Below are 17,068 nucleotides of genomic sequence, written 5' to 3'. Positions count from 1 at the left end.
CCACTGGTGCCACCTGGGAAGCCCACAGTCTAGCATATATCTTGCTAAAAGATTACTGCTAGTCACAAAGAACAGACATCTCAAGTGAATGATTCTAGTGCTTTTCTATATATGGAAAGATGAAAAAATCTGGGTTCCCTAGAATTCTTCCTGAGATTTAACTGTCTAAGAGAGCTGCTTGCCCAAAGCACAAAGAATCTTGTGATGGTCTTAATTTTCTCTTGGAGTGCACTGTCAGTCAGCAACTGAAGCCAGTTATAAATAATCCTAATAGAATTGAGTGGTGAGCAAAAACACTCTGTGATTTTCCAGGTGAATGGAAGTGGCACCCATCTGCAATGCATTTAGAGAAATGTTTAAAGACACTTGTTATAAAGATGCTTCAGAGAACTACTTATTCGCTGCATTAAGAACAGTGTTATATCACTGACTGGAAGTTATAACCATCTGTAATTCATGTAGAGAAGTGCTTAAGAAAACTTGTAATCTAGCTGTTTCTAAGAATGCTATTTACTGCTGCAATGAGAAAAGTGATAGTCATTTAATGAAAGTTATACTCATTCTGCAAAGAATGTACAGATCTGTTTAAGAACACATAATCAACATGCTTCTAGTGCTCACTTCAGCAGCACATATACTAAAACTGGAACAATACAGAGAAGATTAGCATGGCCCCTGTGCAAGGATGATACGCAAATTTGTGAATCGTTCCATATTTTTAAAATTGATACAGCCACTATGGAAGATGGTATGGAGATTCCTTAAAAAACTAGGAATAAACCCACCATACGACCCAGCAATCCTACTCCTAGGCATATACCCTGAGGAAACCAAAATTGGTAAAGACACATGTATCCCATTGTTCATTGCAGCACTACTTACAATAGCTAGAACATGGCAGCTACGTGGCATCGAGCGAGCAGCCACGAGGAGATACCCTATGTCCAAGGGCAAAGGAGAGGCCCCAGCAACACGGTAGGAGGGGCAAATTCATGTTTAGAACCAAACCCCATTCCCACCAGAGACACTCAGAGGGCTCAAACAAACCTCGTGTGCACCAGGACCCAGAGACCCCACAGAGACTGAGACAGAACTGTGTTTGAGAGTCTCCTGTGGAGGTACGGGTCAGCAGTGGCCTGCCACAGGGGCAGGGGCTCTGGGTGCAGCAGACTTGGGTGAGGCATAAGCCCGCCTGGAGGAGGTCGCCATTAACCCCACCATAGAGCTACCAGAACTTACACAGGACTGGGAAGTAGGCTCTTGGAGGGCGCAAACAGAACCTTGTGCACTAGGACCCAGGAGAAAGGAGCAGGGACCCCACAAGAGACTGACCCAGACTTGCCTGTGAGTGTCCAGGAGTCTCCAGAGGAGGTGTGGGTCAGTGGTGGCCTGCTGCAGGGTTGGGGGCACTGAGTGTAGCAGTACATTCATGGGATCTTTTGAAGGAGGTCACCATTATCTTCATTATCTCCACCATATTTTGGCCCCAGGTAAATAGCACAGAGGGAACAGAGCTCCACCCATCAACAGAATATTGAATTAAAGATTTACTGAGCATGGCCCCGCCCATCAGAACAAGACCCAATTTCCCCCTCAGTCAGTCTCTCCCATCAGGAAGCTTCCATAAGCCTCTTATCCTTCTCCATCAGAGGGCAGACAGACTGAAAACTATAATCACAGAAGACTAAAAACCTAAATCACATGGACCACAGCCTTGTCTAACTCAATGAAACTATAAGCCATTCCATGTAGGGCCACCCAAGATGGACGGGTCATGGTGGAGAGTTCTGACAAAATGTGGTCCACTGGAGAAGGCAAACCATTTCAGTATTCTTGCCTTGAGAACCCCATGAACAGTATGAAAAGGCAAAAAGATGGGACACTGAAAGATGAACTCTCCAGGCCGGCAGGTGCCCAATATGCTACTGGAGATCAGTGGAGAGATAACCCCAGAAAGAATGAAGGGACGGAGCCAAAGCAAAAACAACACCCAGTTGTGGATGTGACTGGTATGGAAGCAAGGTCCGATGCTGTAAAGAACAATATTGCATAGGCACCTGGAATGTTAAGTCCATGAATCAAGGCAAATTGGAAGTGGTCAAAAAGAAGATGGCAAGAGTGAACATTGACATTTTAGAATCAGCAAACTAAAATGGACTGGAATGGATGAATTTAACCCAGATGACCATTTTACCTACTACTGTGGGCAAGAATCCCTCAGAAGAAATGGAGTAGCCATCATAGTCAACAAAAGAGTCTGAAATGCAGTACTTAGATACAATCTCAAAAGCAACAGAATGATCTCTGTTCATTTCCAAGGCAAACCATTCAATATCACGGTAATCCAAGTCTGTGCCCTGACCAGTAATGCTGAAGAAGCTGAAGTTGAATGGTTCTATGAAGACTTACAGGACCTTTGTAGGAGACTTCCCTGGTGGCTCAGATGGTAAAGCGTCTGTCTACAATACCTGAGACCTAGGTTCGATCCCTGGAGAAGGAAAAGGCAACCCACTCCAGTACTCTTGCCTAGAAAATCCCATGGACAGAGGAGCCTGGTGTCCATGGGGTCGCAAAGAGTCGGACATGACTGAGCGACTTTACTTTCACTTTCACAAGACCTTTTAGAACTAACATCCAAAAAAGATGTCCTTTCCATTACAGGGGACTGGAATGCAAAAGTAGGAAGTCAAGAGATACCCGGCTGCTGCTGCTGCTGCTAAGTCGCTTCAGTCGTGTCCTACTCTGTGTGACCCCATAGACAGCAGCCCACCAGGCTCCTCTGTCCACAGGATTCTCTAGGCAAGAACACTGGAGTGGGTTGCCATTTCCTTCTCCAAGAGTAACAGGCAAATTTGGCCTTGGAGTACAGAATGAACCAGGGCAAAGGCTAATAGAGTTTTGCCAAGAGAACGCACTGCTCATAGCAAACACCCTCTTACAACAACACAAGAGAAGACTCTACACATAGACATCACCAGATGGTCAACACTGAAATCAGATTGATTATATTCTATCAGCCAAAGGTGAAGAAGCTCTGTACAGACAGGAAAAACAAGACAGGGAGCTGACTGTGGCTCAGATCACGAAATCCTTATTGCCAAATTCAGACTTAAATTTAAGAAAGTAGGGACTACCACTAGACCATTCAGATATGACCTAAATCAAATCCCTTACAGTTATAAAGTGGAAATGAGAAGTAGATTTAAGGGACTAGATCTGATAGACAGAGTGCCTGATAAACTATGGACAGAGGTTCATGACACGGTACAGGAAACAGGGATCAAGACCATCCCCAAGAAAAAGAAATGAAAAAAAGCAAAACAGCTGTCTGAGGAGGCCTTACAAATAGCTGTGAAAGAAAAGAAGCAAAAAGCAAAGGAGAAAAAGAAAGATATACTCATTTGTATGCAGAGTTCCAAAGAATAGCAAGGAGAGATAAGAAAGCCTTCCTCCGTGATCAGTGCAAAGAAACAGAGGAAAACAATACAATGGGAAAGACTAGAGATCTCTTCAAGAAAATTAGAGATACCAAGGGAACACTTCATGCAAAGATGGGCTCAATAAAGGACAGAAATGGTCTGGACCTAACAGAAGCAGAAGATTTTAAGAAGAGGTGGCAAGAATACACAGAACTATCCAAAAAAAGATCTTCTTGACCCAGATAATTATGATGGTGTGATCACTCACCTAGAGCCAGACATCCTGGAATGTGAGGTCAAGTGGGCCTTAGGAAGCATCACTACGAATAAAGCTAGTGGAGGTGATGGAATTCCAGTTGAGCTACTTCAAATCCTAAAACAGGATGCTGTGAAAGTGCTGCACTCAATATGCCAGCAAATTTGGAAAATGCAGCAGTGGCCACGGGACTGGAAAAGGTCAGTTTTCATTCCAATCCCAAAGAAAGGCAATGCCAAAGAATGCTCAAACTATTGCACAATTGTACTCATCTCACACGCTAGCAAAGTAATACTAAAAATTCTCCAAGCCAGGCTTCAACAGTACGTGAACCATGAACTTCCAGATGTTCAAGCTGGTTTTAGAAAAGGCAGAGGAACCAGAGATCAAATTGCCAACATCTGTTGGATCATTGAAAATGCAAGAGAGTTCCAGAAAAACATTTATTTCTGCTTTATTGACTATGCCAAAGCCTTTGACTGTGTGGATCACAATAAACTGTGGAAAATCCTGAAAGAGATGGGAATACCAGAACATCAGTCTTGCCTCCTGAGAAATCTGTATGCAGGTCAGGAAGCAACAGTTAGAATGGGACATGGAACAACAGACTGGTTCCAAATAGGAAAAAGAGTACATCAAGACTGTATATTGTCACCATGCTTATTTAACTTCTATGCAGATTACATCATGAGAAATGCTGGGCTGGATGAAGCACAAGCTGGAATCAAGATTGCTGGGAGAAATATCAATAACCTCAGATATGCAGATGACACCACTCTTATGGCAGAAAGCGAAGAAGAACTAAAGAGCCTCTTGATGAAAGTGAAAGAGGAGAGTGAAAAAGTTGGCTTAAAGCTCAACATTCAGAAAACGAAGATTATGGCATCTGGTGCTATCACTTCACGGCAAATACATGGGGAAACAGTGGAAACAGTGGCTGACTTCATTTTTTGGGCTCCAAAATTACTGCAGATGGTGAATGCAGCCATGAAATTAAAAGATGCTTACTCCTTGGAAGGAAAGTCATGACCAACCTAGACAGCATATTAAAAACCAGAGACACTACTGTGCCAACAGAGGTCCGTCCAGTCAAGGCTATGGTTTTTCCAGTAGTTATGTACAGATATGAAAGTTGGACTATAAAGAAAGCTGAGTGCCGAAGAATTGATGCTTTCAAACTGTGGTGTTAGAGATGACTCTTGAGAGTCCCTTGGACTGCAAGGAGATCCAACCAGTCCATCCTAAAGGAAATCAGTCCTGAATGTTCATTGAAAGAACTGATGTTGAAGCTGAAACTCCAGTACTTTGGCCACCTGATGTGAAGAACTGACTCATTGGAAAAGACCCGGATGCTTGGAAAGACTAAAGCCAGGAGGAGAAGGGGATGACAGAGGATGAGATGGTTGGATGGCATCACCTCCTTGATGGACATGAGTTTGAGTAAACTCCGGGAGCTGGGGATAGACAGAGAGGCCTCGTGTGCTGCAGTCCATGGGGTCAAAAAGAGTCATACATGACTGAGTGACTGAACTGAGAACATGGAAGCAACCTAGATGTCAATCGACAGATGAATGGATAAAGAAGTTGTGGTACACATACACAATGGAATATTACTTGGCCATTAAAAGAACGCATTTGAGTCAGTTCTTGTGAGGTGGATGAACCTAGAACCCATTATACAGAGTGAAATAAGTCAGAAAGAGAAAGATAAATATCGAATCCAAATGCATACATATGGAATCTAGAAAAATGGTACTGAAGAATTTATTTACAGGGCAGCAGTGGAGAAACAGACATAGAGAATAGACTTATGGACACAGGGAGAGGGGAGGAGAGGGTGAGATGTATGGAAAGAGTAACACGGAAACTTACATTACCATATGTAAAATAGATAGCCAACAGGAATTTGCTGTATGGCTCTGGAAACTCAAACAGGGGCTCTGTATCAATCTAGAGGGGTGGGATGGGGCAGGAGATGGGAGGGAGGTTCAAAAGGGAAGGGATATATGTATACCTATGACTGATTCATGCTGAGGTTTGACAAAAAACAACAAAATTCTGTAAAGTAATTATCCTTAAATAAAAAGATAAATAAATAAACACATTTCTAAGAATGCTACTTGCTTGCTGCCCTGAGAACAGTATTATATCATTTAATGGAAATTATGCTCATGTGGAAAGCATGTTAAAATGTTCTAAAACACTTGTACAAAAGATGTTTCAAAGAACACTACTTGCTCTTTGCATTGACCAGTGAGTTTTATCAGTGAGTGAGAGGCAAATATTCAGCAATGCATTAGTGTTTATGAACACTTGTAATAAAGGTGTTTCAAAGAAAAGGCTCACAGAGAACAGATTTGTAGTTCACCAGTGGGGACGGGGATAGAGGGTGGATTGGAAGCTTGGGATTAGAAGATGCAAAATATTGTATATAGGATGGATAAACAAGGTCCTCCTGTATAGCACAGGGAAATATATTCAATAACCTGTGATAAACCATAATGGAAAATAATATGAATAATAATATATATATATATATATACACAACTGAATCATTTTACTGTTCAGCAGAAATTAACACATTATAAATCAACTACACTTCAATACAATTTTAAAAAAATAAAAAACAAACCAAAATGTGTTTCTAGGAACACTACTTGCATGCCGCATTGAGAACACGGTTTTATCAGAGAAAGGGTAGCACCTATTCTGTAACTGCATGTACAGAATTTTTAAGAACACTTGAAATAGAGACTTCGAATAACACTACCTGCCTGTTACATTGAGGATAGTGTTACATCATTGATGGAAATGGTAGCCATTCTGACAAGCATTTAGAGCATGTTGTTTAAGAATCCTTGTAATAAAAAATGTTTTCTAAGAGTGATACACTGCTACTGGTCTGTGACCTGTTAGGAACCAGGCCACACAGCAAGAGGTGAGCAGCAGGCAAACAAGCTAAGATTCATTTGTATTTAGAGCTGCTCACTATTGCTCACTGATTCTTCATATGGTGAGTTATATAATTATTTCATTACATATCACAATGTAATAATAACAGGGCTTCCCTTGTAGCTCAGACGGTAAAGAATCTGTCTTTATTGCAGGAGACCTGGGTTTGATCCCTGGGTTGGGAAGATCCCCTGGAGAAGGGAATGGCAACTCACTCCAGTATTCTTGCCTGGAGAATTCCATGGACAGAGAAGCCTGGCGGGCTACAGTCCATGGACTTACAAAGAGTCAGACATGACTAAGTGACTCACACACACACACAATAATAATAGAAATAAAGTAAACAGTAAATGTAATGTGCTTGAATCATCCTAAAACCATCCCCCAGCCACCTGGTCTGTGGAAAAATTGTCTTCCATGAAACCGGTCCCTGGTGACAAAAAGGTTAGGGGTTGTTGCTTTAAGCTGTTCTGCATGGCATTAGAGAAATGTTTCAGTCAGTTCAGTCACTCAGTCGTGTCCCAACTCTGCGACCCCATGAATTGCAGCACGCCAGGCCTCCCTGTCCAGCACCAACTCCCGGAGTTTACTCAAACTCATGTCCATGAAGTCAGTGATGCCATCCAACCATCTCATCCTCTGCCGTCCCCTTCTCCTCCTGCCTTCAATCTTTCCCAGCATCAGGGTCTTTTCCAATGAGTCAGCTTTTTGCATCAGGTGGCCAAAGTATTGGAGTTTCAGCTTCAACATCAGTCCTTCCAATGAATATTCAGGACTGATTTCCCTTAGGATGGACTAGTTGGATCTCCCTCACCTAAGAAGTGTTTAAGAATACTTAAAAATGTTTCTAACCATTTGCTTGCTGCATTGAGAACAGGATTATATATGAATAAAAGTGGCCCCTATTGTGCAATGCATGTAGAGAAGTGTTTAAGGACATGTAATAAAGATGTTTCTAAAAATTCTACTTGCTTGCTGTGCTGAGAACAGAGTTGTCTTTGTGAATGGAAGTGGTATTCATTCTGCAATGAATGGAGACACCTATTAAGATCACTGGTACAATGCTGGAGAGCGTGTGGAGAAAGGGCACCCTCCTACACTTGGGGGAATGTAATTCGGTGCAGCTACTAGGGAGAACAATATGGAGATTCCTTAAAAAACTAAAAACAGAATTACCATACAATCCAGCAACCTGGGCATATATCCAGAAAAGATGAAAACTATAAGTAAAAAAAATACATGCATCCCCATGTTCACTGCAGCAGTATTTACAATAGCCCAAACAGGGAAGCAACCTACAGGTCCATCAGCAGATGAGTGGATAAAGAAGATGTGAGATACATACAATGGACTCTTTACTTAGCCATAAAAAATCAAATAATGCCACCTGCAGCAACAGGGATGGACCTAAAGATTATTACACTAAGTGAAGTAAGTCAGACAGAAATACAAATACTATATGATGTCAATTATATGCAGAATCAAAAAAAATTATACAAATGAACTTATTTACAAAACAGAAACAGACTCACAGACATAGGAAACAAACTATGATTACCAACAGGGGAAAGGAGGGCGGTGGGGAAGGAATTACTTAGAAACATGGATTAGAAATGTGTATCTGTTAATCTCATGTTCCTTATTATATATAATAGATATATATTTTATCTATATATTAGATATTATTATATCTATATACTATATCTATTATCTATATAATGGATAACCAACAAGGACTTACTGTATAGCACAGGGAACTATATTCAATATCTTATAATAACCTACAATGGAAAATATCTGAAGAAGGATATATATAGAAGAATATGTATATCTGAATCATTTTGCTGTACACCTGAAATTAACACAATATTGTAAATCAACTTAGTTCAATAAAAAAAAAACCTTTAAAAATCCCTAATTATAAAGACTTGTCTAGAACTTCTTACGCTTGCTGTATTGAGAACAGTTTCATTCAGTGAGTGGAAGTTATACCTATTTCGTAATGCGTGTATTTACATGTTTAGGAAAAACTTTAATAAAGATTTTCTAAGAATGCACCTTGCTTGCTGAATACAGTATTATATCAGTTTTACCCACTCTCAGTTCAGTTCAATCGCTCAGTTGTGTCCGACTCTTTGCGACCCCATGAATTGCAGCATGCCAGGCCTCCCTGTCCATCACCAACTCCCGGAGTTCACTCAAACTCACATCCATTGAGTCAGTGATGCCATCCCGCCATCTCATCCTCTGTCGGTCCCTTCTCCTCCTGCCCCCAATCCCTTCCAGCATCAGAGTTTTTTCCAATGAATCAACTCTTCGCATGAGGTGGTCAAAGTACTGGAGTTTCAGCTTTAGCATCATTCCTTCCAAAGAACACCCAGGGCTGATCTCCTTTAGAATGGACTGGTTGGATCTCCTTGCAGTCCAAGGGACTCTCCAGAGTCTTCTCCAACACCAAAGTTCAAAAGCATCAATTCTTCGGCGTTCCGTTTTCTTCACAGTCCAACTCTCACATCCATACATGACCACTGGAAAAACCATAGCCTTGACTAGACGGACCTTAGTCGGCAAAGTAATGTCTCTAGAGTTTTCTTTTTATTTATTTTATTTTTTGGCTGTGTTGGGACTTCCCAGGTGGTGCTAGTGGTAAAGACCTCGCCTGCCAATGCAGGAGACATAAGAGACACAGGTTCAATCCCTGGGTGGGGAAGATCCCCTGGGGAAGGGAATGGTAACCCACTCCAGTATTCCTGCCTAGAGAATCCCCATGGACAGAGGAGCCTGGTGGGCTACAGTCCAGAGGGTCACAAAGAGTCAGACACAGCTGAAGCAACTTAGTGTGCACACACGGGTCTTCCTTGCTGTCAGTGGGCTTTCTCCAGTGGCAGTGAGTGGGGTCTGCCCCTCGTTATGGTGCATGAGCTTCTCACCATGATGGCTTCTCTCTTTGTGGAGCATAGACTGTAGGGTGCACGGGCTTCAGTAGCTTTGGCATGCGGGCTCAGTAGTTGTAATGCACTGGTTTAGGTGCCCCAAGGCATGTGGAATCTTTCTTGACCAGGGGACATGCATCAAACCCATGTCTCCTGCATTGGCAGGCAAATTCTTAACCACTGAACCACCAGGGAAGTCCTACCCTCTCTGTACATGTATGGTAGTGTGTAAGTACACTTGTAATAGAGATATTTCCCTGAAAGTACTTGTAGCTTGCACTGCAAAGTGTTATCAGTGAATGAAAGTTATACCTGTTTTAAATTATTTTTAGTTGACGGATAATATTATATGAGTTTCAGTTGTACAATATTATTTGACATTTGTATATATATTGTGAAATGATCACAACTCTAGTTACCATCCATTGCCACACATAGTTCTATTTTTTCTTATGATGGGAACTTTTAAGATCTACTCCTAGCAACTTTCAGACCCACACTATGGGATTATTAACTATAGTCACCATGCTGTACATTACATTCCAGTAGTTATTCACAACCGGAAGTTTGCACCTTCTGACCTCCATCACCCATTTCTCCTCCCATCCCCGCCTCTGGCAACCGATCTGTTCCTTATATCTATGAATCTGGGTTTGTTTGTTTTAGATTCCACATATAAGATCATAGGTATTTGTCCCTCTTTGTCTGACTTATTTCACTTAGTATAATGCCCTCAAAGCCCATCCACGTTAACACCAATGGCAAAGATTTCCTTCTTTTTGTTAAAAATTCACTTTGTAATACATGTAGAGAAGTAATACCCTAGTTATAAAGATGTTTCCAAGAGTAGTACTTACTTATTGCATTGAGAACAGTGTTATGTCTGTGATTAGACTTATTCCTAGGGCTTCCCTGGTAGCTCAGCTGGTAAAGAATCTGCCTGCAATGCAGGAGACCCTGGTTCAATTCCTAGGCCGGAAAGATCCCCTGGAGAAGGGGTAGGCTACCCACTCCACTATTCTTGGGCTTTCCTGGTGGCTATTCTGTAATAATTGTACAGAAGTGTTTAAGAGTGCTAGTAATAAAGATATTCCTAAGAAGGAATTGCTTGCTGTGTTATTGCTTGCTTGCTGTGTTAAGAAGTCTTAAACCAGCGAATGGAAGTTACACCTACTCTGCAATGCACACATAGAAGTTTTTAAGGACACTCATAATGGATTGCCGTTTTCATTTTAGAGATTTTATTCAAAACTTATATCTCCCAATCTCCTTTATATGATTTTTTTTTTTTTTTGCCACATTGCATGTGAAACTTCCCTGACCAGGGATTGAACCCTGCCACCTTGGAGAAAGTGAAAGTGAAGTCACTCTGTCATGTCCAACTCTTTGCGACCCCATGGACTATAGCCTACCAGGCTCCTCAGTCCATGGAATTTTCCAGGCAAGAGTACTGGAGTGGGTTGCCATTTGAGGCATGGACTCTTAACCACTGGACCACCGGGAAAGTCCATCTTACGTAATTTTTATTTTGTAAAAGAGTGTATTTATCTTTGGCTGTGCGGGGTCTTGGTTGCGGCGCTGACTTCCCTCTAGCTGCAGCACACAAGCTTCTCTTTGTGGTGGCTTCTCCTATTGCAGAGCTCAGGCCGTAGGGTGCTTGGGCTTCAGTAGCTGCAGCGTGTGGGCTCAGGAATTGTGGCCCCCAGCCTCTAGAGCATGGCTCAATAATTGCGGTGCACGGGCTTAGTTGCTCTGTGGCTTGGGGGATCTTCCAGGATCAGGGATTGAACCCATGTCTCCCGTATTGGCAGGCGGATTATTTACCACTGACCCACCAGGGAAGCCCCTATCTTACATCATTTTTAAAACAAACTAACCAGCTGCTTGGAATGGTTGTGTCTGAAGAAAAAGCAAAATTAGTATTAAGAAAACTAGAACAAAATAATTTTGCTCACTATAAATTTGAGGAATAATATATATTACTTCTTTAATTCATTAATCTAAAAACAGTTTTCTTTTTTTTTTAGAAAAAGGGCTGGGAAAAAAAAATGGAAACTGGAAAAAAAAAATGAACAACTCCTGAGTTGTCTCTTATGTTTGAGCTTTTGGAGAGTCATTGGTTAAGAATGTGAAAATGTGGCTTCCTACATCTGCCATCTGTCTGTGATTATCGCTTTGGCAGGCTGTCAACACTCTAGGCAAGCCTGGGTTTACAAGCTAAGCTCTAGGAGTAAGCTGTTTTTAAAGAAAAACTGTAATTACATTAATTTATAATATAGGCAATCATTTAACAAAAGTATGATTTGAGGCCTACAAAAAAGGCTTATTTTTCCATGTATACTGATGACAGAAATATCAGCCAAATTAAAGAAAATGACAGCCATTGTTATTTATTGCTTACCACCTAGGTGCATACAGTAGAAAAGAGAAAACAATGAATTCATGCAAGAGCATGAAGTGGGGAAGTGAAGCTTAAGTAGAAATTAAGACCTACTAAACAGGTCTTCTTCTAACCCTGAAATTCTATGGTTCTATGGAAAGGAATGATAAACACAAATCATAAATGTCTATTCTGGTCTTGTGCCCAATTTTACTTTTTTAATTTTTATTTTTGCTATGGAGTTCTACAAGTTCTTTACATATTTTGGTTTATTAACCCCTTATCAGATATACCTTTTGCAAATATTTTTCCCCATTGAATAAGTTGTCTCCACTTTGTTTATGGTTTCTTTTGCTGTTCAGTTCAGTCGCTCAGTCGTGTCCAACTCTTTGCAACCCCATGGACTGTAGCACACCAGGCCTCCCTGTCCATCACCAACTCCTAGAGTTTACTCAAACTCATATCCATTGAGTCAGTGATGCCGTCCAACAATCTCATCCTCTGTCATCCCCTTCTTCTCCCACCTTCAATCTTTCCCAGCATCAGGGTCTTTTCAGATGAGTCAGTTCTCTGCATCAGGTGGCCAAAATATTGGAGTTTCAACTTCAGCATCAGTCCTTCCAATAAACATCCAGGACTGATTTCCTTTAGGATGGACTGGTTGGATCTCCTTCCAGTCCAGGGGACTCTCAAGAGTCTTCTCCAACTTTTTCATTTGATGCAGTCTCACTTTTTTATTTTTTGTTTCTTATGCTTTAGATGTGATTTCCTAAATACCTTTACCAAAACCCATGTCTGGAATTTTGCTTTGTTTTTAAACTTTTTATTTTATATTGGTATAGCCAGTTAACAATGTTGTCATAGCTTCAGATGGACAACAAAAGGACTCAGCCATACACAGTAAGGAGTTTTTTTTCCCCCCTCTGTTTTCTTCCAGGAGTTTCATGGGCTTCAGGACTCACATTTAAGTCTTTAATCCTTTCAAGTTAATTATTTTGTGAATGGTGTAAATTAGAAGTCATTTCACTCATTAACATGTGAATATTTCCAACATTGACTCTTTTCTCCATTGAGCATTCTTGACCCCCTTGTCAATTATTAGTTTACTATATATGCTTAGGTTTATTTCTGATCTCTCAATTATATTCTATTGGCCTATTTTTTTATACATCAATACCATACTGTTTTTATGACTAAAGCTTCATAGTATAGCTTAAAATCAAGAAGTGTAATGCCTTCTGCTGTGTTCTTTGTCAGGATTCATTTGGCTAATTGGGTCTTTTTGGTTTCATATAAATTTTAGAACAGTTTTTCTATTTCTGTAAAAAAAAATGTCATTGGACTCTTAATAGAGATTGCATCTATAGATGGCTTTTAGTAGTTGACATTTTAATAATATTAATTATTCTAGAGATTTCCCTGGTGGTCCAGTGGTTAAGAATCTGCCATCCAGTGCAAGGGACATGGATTCCATCCCTGTTAGGGAACTAAGGTCCCATATGCTCCAGGGCAACTAAGCCCACATGCACTACAACTACCGAGCCCACACATTCTAGAGCTGGTGTGCCACAGCTACTGGGCCTGCGCACTGCAACTACTGAAGCCCGCTCACTCTAGAGCCCGTGTGTGCTCTGCAACCAGAGAAGCCAGCCTGCTGCAACTAGAGAGAAGCCCCCATGTGCTGCAAGGAAGAACCAGCATGCTTCAGTGAACACCTAGCACAACCAAAATAAAAATAATTTTAAAAAAAAAGACTTCAGAGATGAGAAATTCTTTTTTTTGTTTACTTCTAGATTAGTTTAATATAAAAGGATCTAACTCAGGAACAGCCAGATGAAAGAGACACACAGGGCAAAGGTACAGGGAAAGGTTGAGGAGCTTCGCTAAATCTCCATGTGTTCCTCAACCCAGAAGCTCTCTGAACCCTGGCCCTCTGGGTTTTCATGGAGGCTTTATTACCTAGATATGATTGTTTAAGTCACTGGTCATTGGCTATTTTGTTTTGTTTATTTTTTAATTGGAGTATAACCACTCATCTGAATGCAATTTACAAGTAGTACTCTAAGAAACATGACATCCGGGCCTATTGAAGTGAAGTGAAGTGAAGTCGCTCAGTCATGCCCGACTGTTAGCGACCCCATGGACTGTAGCCTACCAGGCTCCTCCCTCCATGGGATTCTCCAGGCAAGAGTACTGGAGTGGGTTGCCATTTCCTTCTCCGGTCCTATTACTTCATGGCAAATAGATGGGGAAACAGCTACAGGCTTCATTTTCTTGGGCTCCAAAATCACTGCAGACAGTGACTGCAGCCATGAAATTAAAAGACACTTGCTCCTTAGAAGAAAAGCTATGACCAACCTGCTGCTGCTGCTAAGTCGCTTCAGTCGTGTCCGACTCTGTGCAAACCCATAGACAGCAGCCCACCAGGCTCTGCCATCCCTTGGATTCTCCAGGCAAGAACACTGCAGTAGGTTGCCATTTCCTTCTCCAATGCATGAAAGTGAAGAGTGAAAGTGAAGTTGCTCAGTCGTGTCTGACTGTTAGCGACCCCATGGACTTCAGCGCACCAGGCTCCTCTGTCCATGGGAGTTTCCAGGCAACACTACTGGAGTAGGGTGCCATTGCCTTCTCCAATGACAAACCTGGACAGCATATTAAAAAGCAGAGACATCACTTGGCTGACAAAGGTTAGTATTCCAGTAGTCATGTACAGATGTGAGAGTTGCACCATAAGGAAGGCTGAGCACCAAAGAATTGATGCTTTCCAACTGTGGTGCTGGAGAAGACTGTTGAGAGTCCCTTGAACAGCAAGGAGATCAAACTGGTCAATCTCAAAGCAAATCAACCCTGAATATTCATTGGAAGGACTGATGCTGAAGCTCCAATACTTTGGCCACCTAATGCAAAGCACCAACTCATTGGGAAAGACCCTGATGCTGGGAAATATTGAGTGCAACAGGAGAAAGGGACAACAGAGGATAAAATGGTTGGATGGAAACATCAACTTAATGGACATGAGTTTGGGCAAACTCCAGGAGATAGGGAAGGCCAGGGAAGCCTGGCATGCTGCAGTCTGTGGGGTTGCCAAGAGCTGGACATGACTTAGTGACTGGACAACAATTGTAAGAAACACATTTATTACAAGTATTTTTAAACACTTCATTCCTTGCATTACATTTGTGTATAAGTCTTATTAAACACTTCAGTATATGTGCTACAAAATGGGTACATTCATTCACTGGAAGAACGCTGCTGAACACAGCTTGCAAATGGCTTGTAAGAACTCTCTTACTACAAATCATTACAGACAACAAATAATAAAAGAACAATAAGTGAATACAAAACTATGAACAAGCCTACATAACATAAATTCAATAGCTTAGACAAAACGGACTGATTTCTTTAAAGTCACAAACTACCAAAATTCACCCAAGGTAAGCAGATAAACCTAAATAGTCTGTATCTATTAAAGAAACTGAATTCACAGGTTAAAACCTTTCAAAAAAGAACTTTCCAGGCCAGAAGTTTCCACTGGTGAACTCTATTAAACATTTAAAGAAAAACGAATAATTCTACACAATATATCTTCCAAAAAATAAAAAAGGAGGGAATGCTTCCCAAAAAAAGTTTATAAAGTCAACAATAATGATACCAAAACCAGACAAAGGCAGTACAAGAAAACTAGAGACCAATATCCTTCATCAACACAGACACAAAAGTCCTCAACAACATACTAGCAAGTTAAACCCAGGAGTATACAAAAAAGAATAATACACCAAGACTAAATAGGATTTACCCCTGGAATGCAAGGCTGGTTCAATATTCCAAAAATCAACCAATGTTAACCACTAAAGAAGAAAATAATCATGATCATATAACTTGATGCAGAAAAGTGAAGGTGAAAGTCACTCAGTTGTGCCCAACTCTTTGCAACCCCATGGGCTTAGTCCATGGAATTCTCCAGGCCAGAATACTGGAGTGGGTATCCTTTCCTTTCTCCAGGGGATCTTCCCAACCCAGGGATTGAACCCAGGTCTTCCACATTGCAGGCAGATTCTTTACCAGCTGAGCCACCAGGAAAGCCCGAGAATACTGGAGTGGGTAGTCTATCCCTTCTCCAGCAGATCTTCCCGACCCAGGAATTGGACCGGGGTCTCGTGCATTGCAGGCGGACTCTTTACCAACTGAGCTATGGGGGCATGATGCAGAAAAAGCATCTGGCAAAACCCAACACCCATTCATTATAAAAACTGTCAGAAAGCTAATCATAAAAGTGAGTTTCCTTAATTTTATAAAAGGCACTTAGAAAAGCTCTGCATCTAACAACTTGCTTAAGAGTGAGACACTGAAACCCAAAGGTGGGAACAAAGCAAAGATGCCCGCTCTCGCTATGCCTAAGCAACACAGAACTGGAGATTCAAGCCAGCGCAGTAAGGCAAGAAAAAGAGACAAGGCAACCAGATTCTGAAAGGAGGAATGAAAGTGTTTCTGTTCACAGGTGACAAGATTATTTATGTAGATAACAGAGTGGAATCTACCGAAAATCTTTTAGAATTTAAAGTGAGTTTTGTAAAGTTTCCATGTGTTAGCAATAAACAACTGGAAACTGAAACAAAATTCTATAACAGCTTAAAGATAATGAAACATGTATAAATCCAGCAAAAGAGGTACTGGTTTTATACATTGAAAAACTATTTATTTCACTCATGAAAGAAATCAAAGAAGGCCAAAGGACTTTCCTCAAATTGTTCTATAGGTTCAAGACAATTCCAACTGAAATTCCAAAACAGTATTTCAAAGACAAGTTGATTCTAAAAGGTCTTTGGAAAGTCAAAGGAAATAAAATAGCCAAAACAATTTTAAAAAGAAAAAAATGAGAGGACTCATACTACCTGATATTAAGCATTACTCTAAAATTCAAGTTTAATTGAGTTTAAATAGTATTTTTAAAGGAAAAGACACTAGAGATAAATGGAACAGAACAGAGTCCAGAAACTGCACCACACAGACAGCTAGCTGACTTTTTACAAAGGTTCAAAGACAATTCAGTAAAGAAAGGATGGTGTTTTCAAACAATAGTGCCAGAATATTTGGGCATCCATAAGCAAATACATGAATTCAATCTAAA

General features: G+C 40.9%; 1 non-coding gene across 1 annotated transcript; it reads left to right on the top strand.

The window, feature by feature from the left end:
• Positions 1 to 613: 613 nt before the first annotated feature.
• On the top strand, positions 614 to 720 carry LOC138439959 (U6 spliceosomal RNA). The gene has a single exon (XR_011256897.1). It is a non-coding gene; the product is annotated as a U6 spliceosomal RNA (small nuclear RNA).
• Positions 721 to 17,068: the final 16,348 nt, after the last annotated feature.

Source organism: Ovis canadensis, chromosome 4, assembly GCF_042477335.2.
Source record: "Ovis canadensis isolate MfBH-ARS-UI-01 breed Bighorn chromosome 4, ARS-UI_OviCan_v2, whole genome shotgun sequence".
NCBI lineage: Eukaryota > Metazoa > Chordata > Mammalia > Artiodactyla > Bovidae > Ovis > Ovis canadensis.
This window is presented reverse-complemented; position numbering and strand designations above follow the sequence as displayed.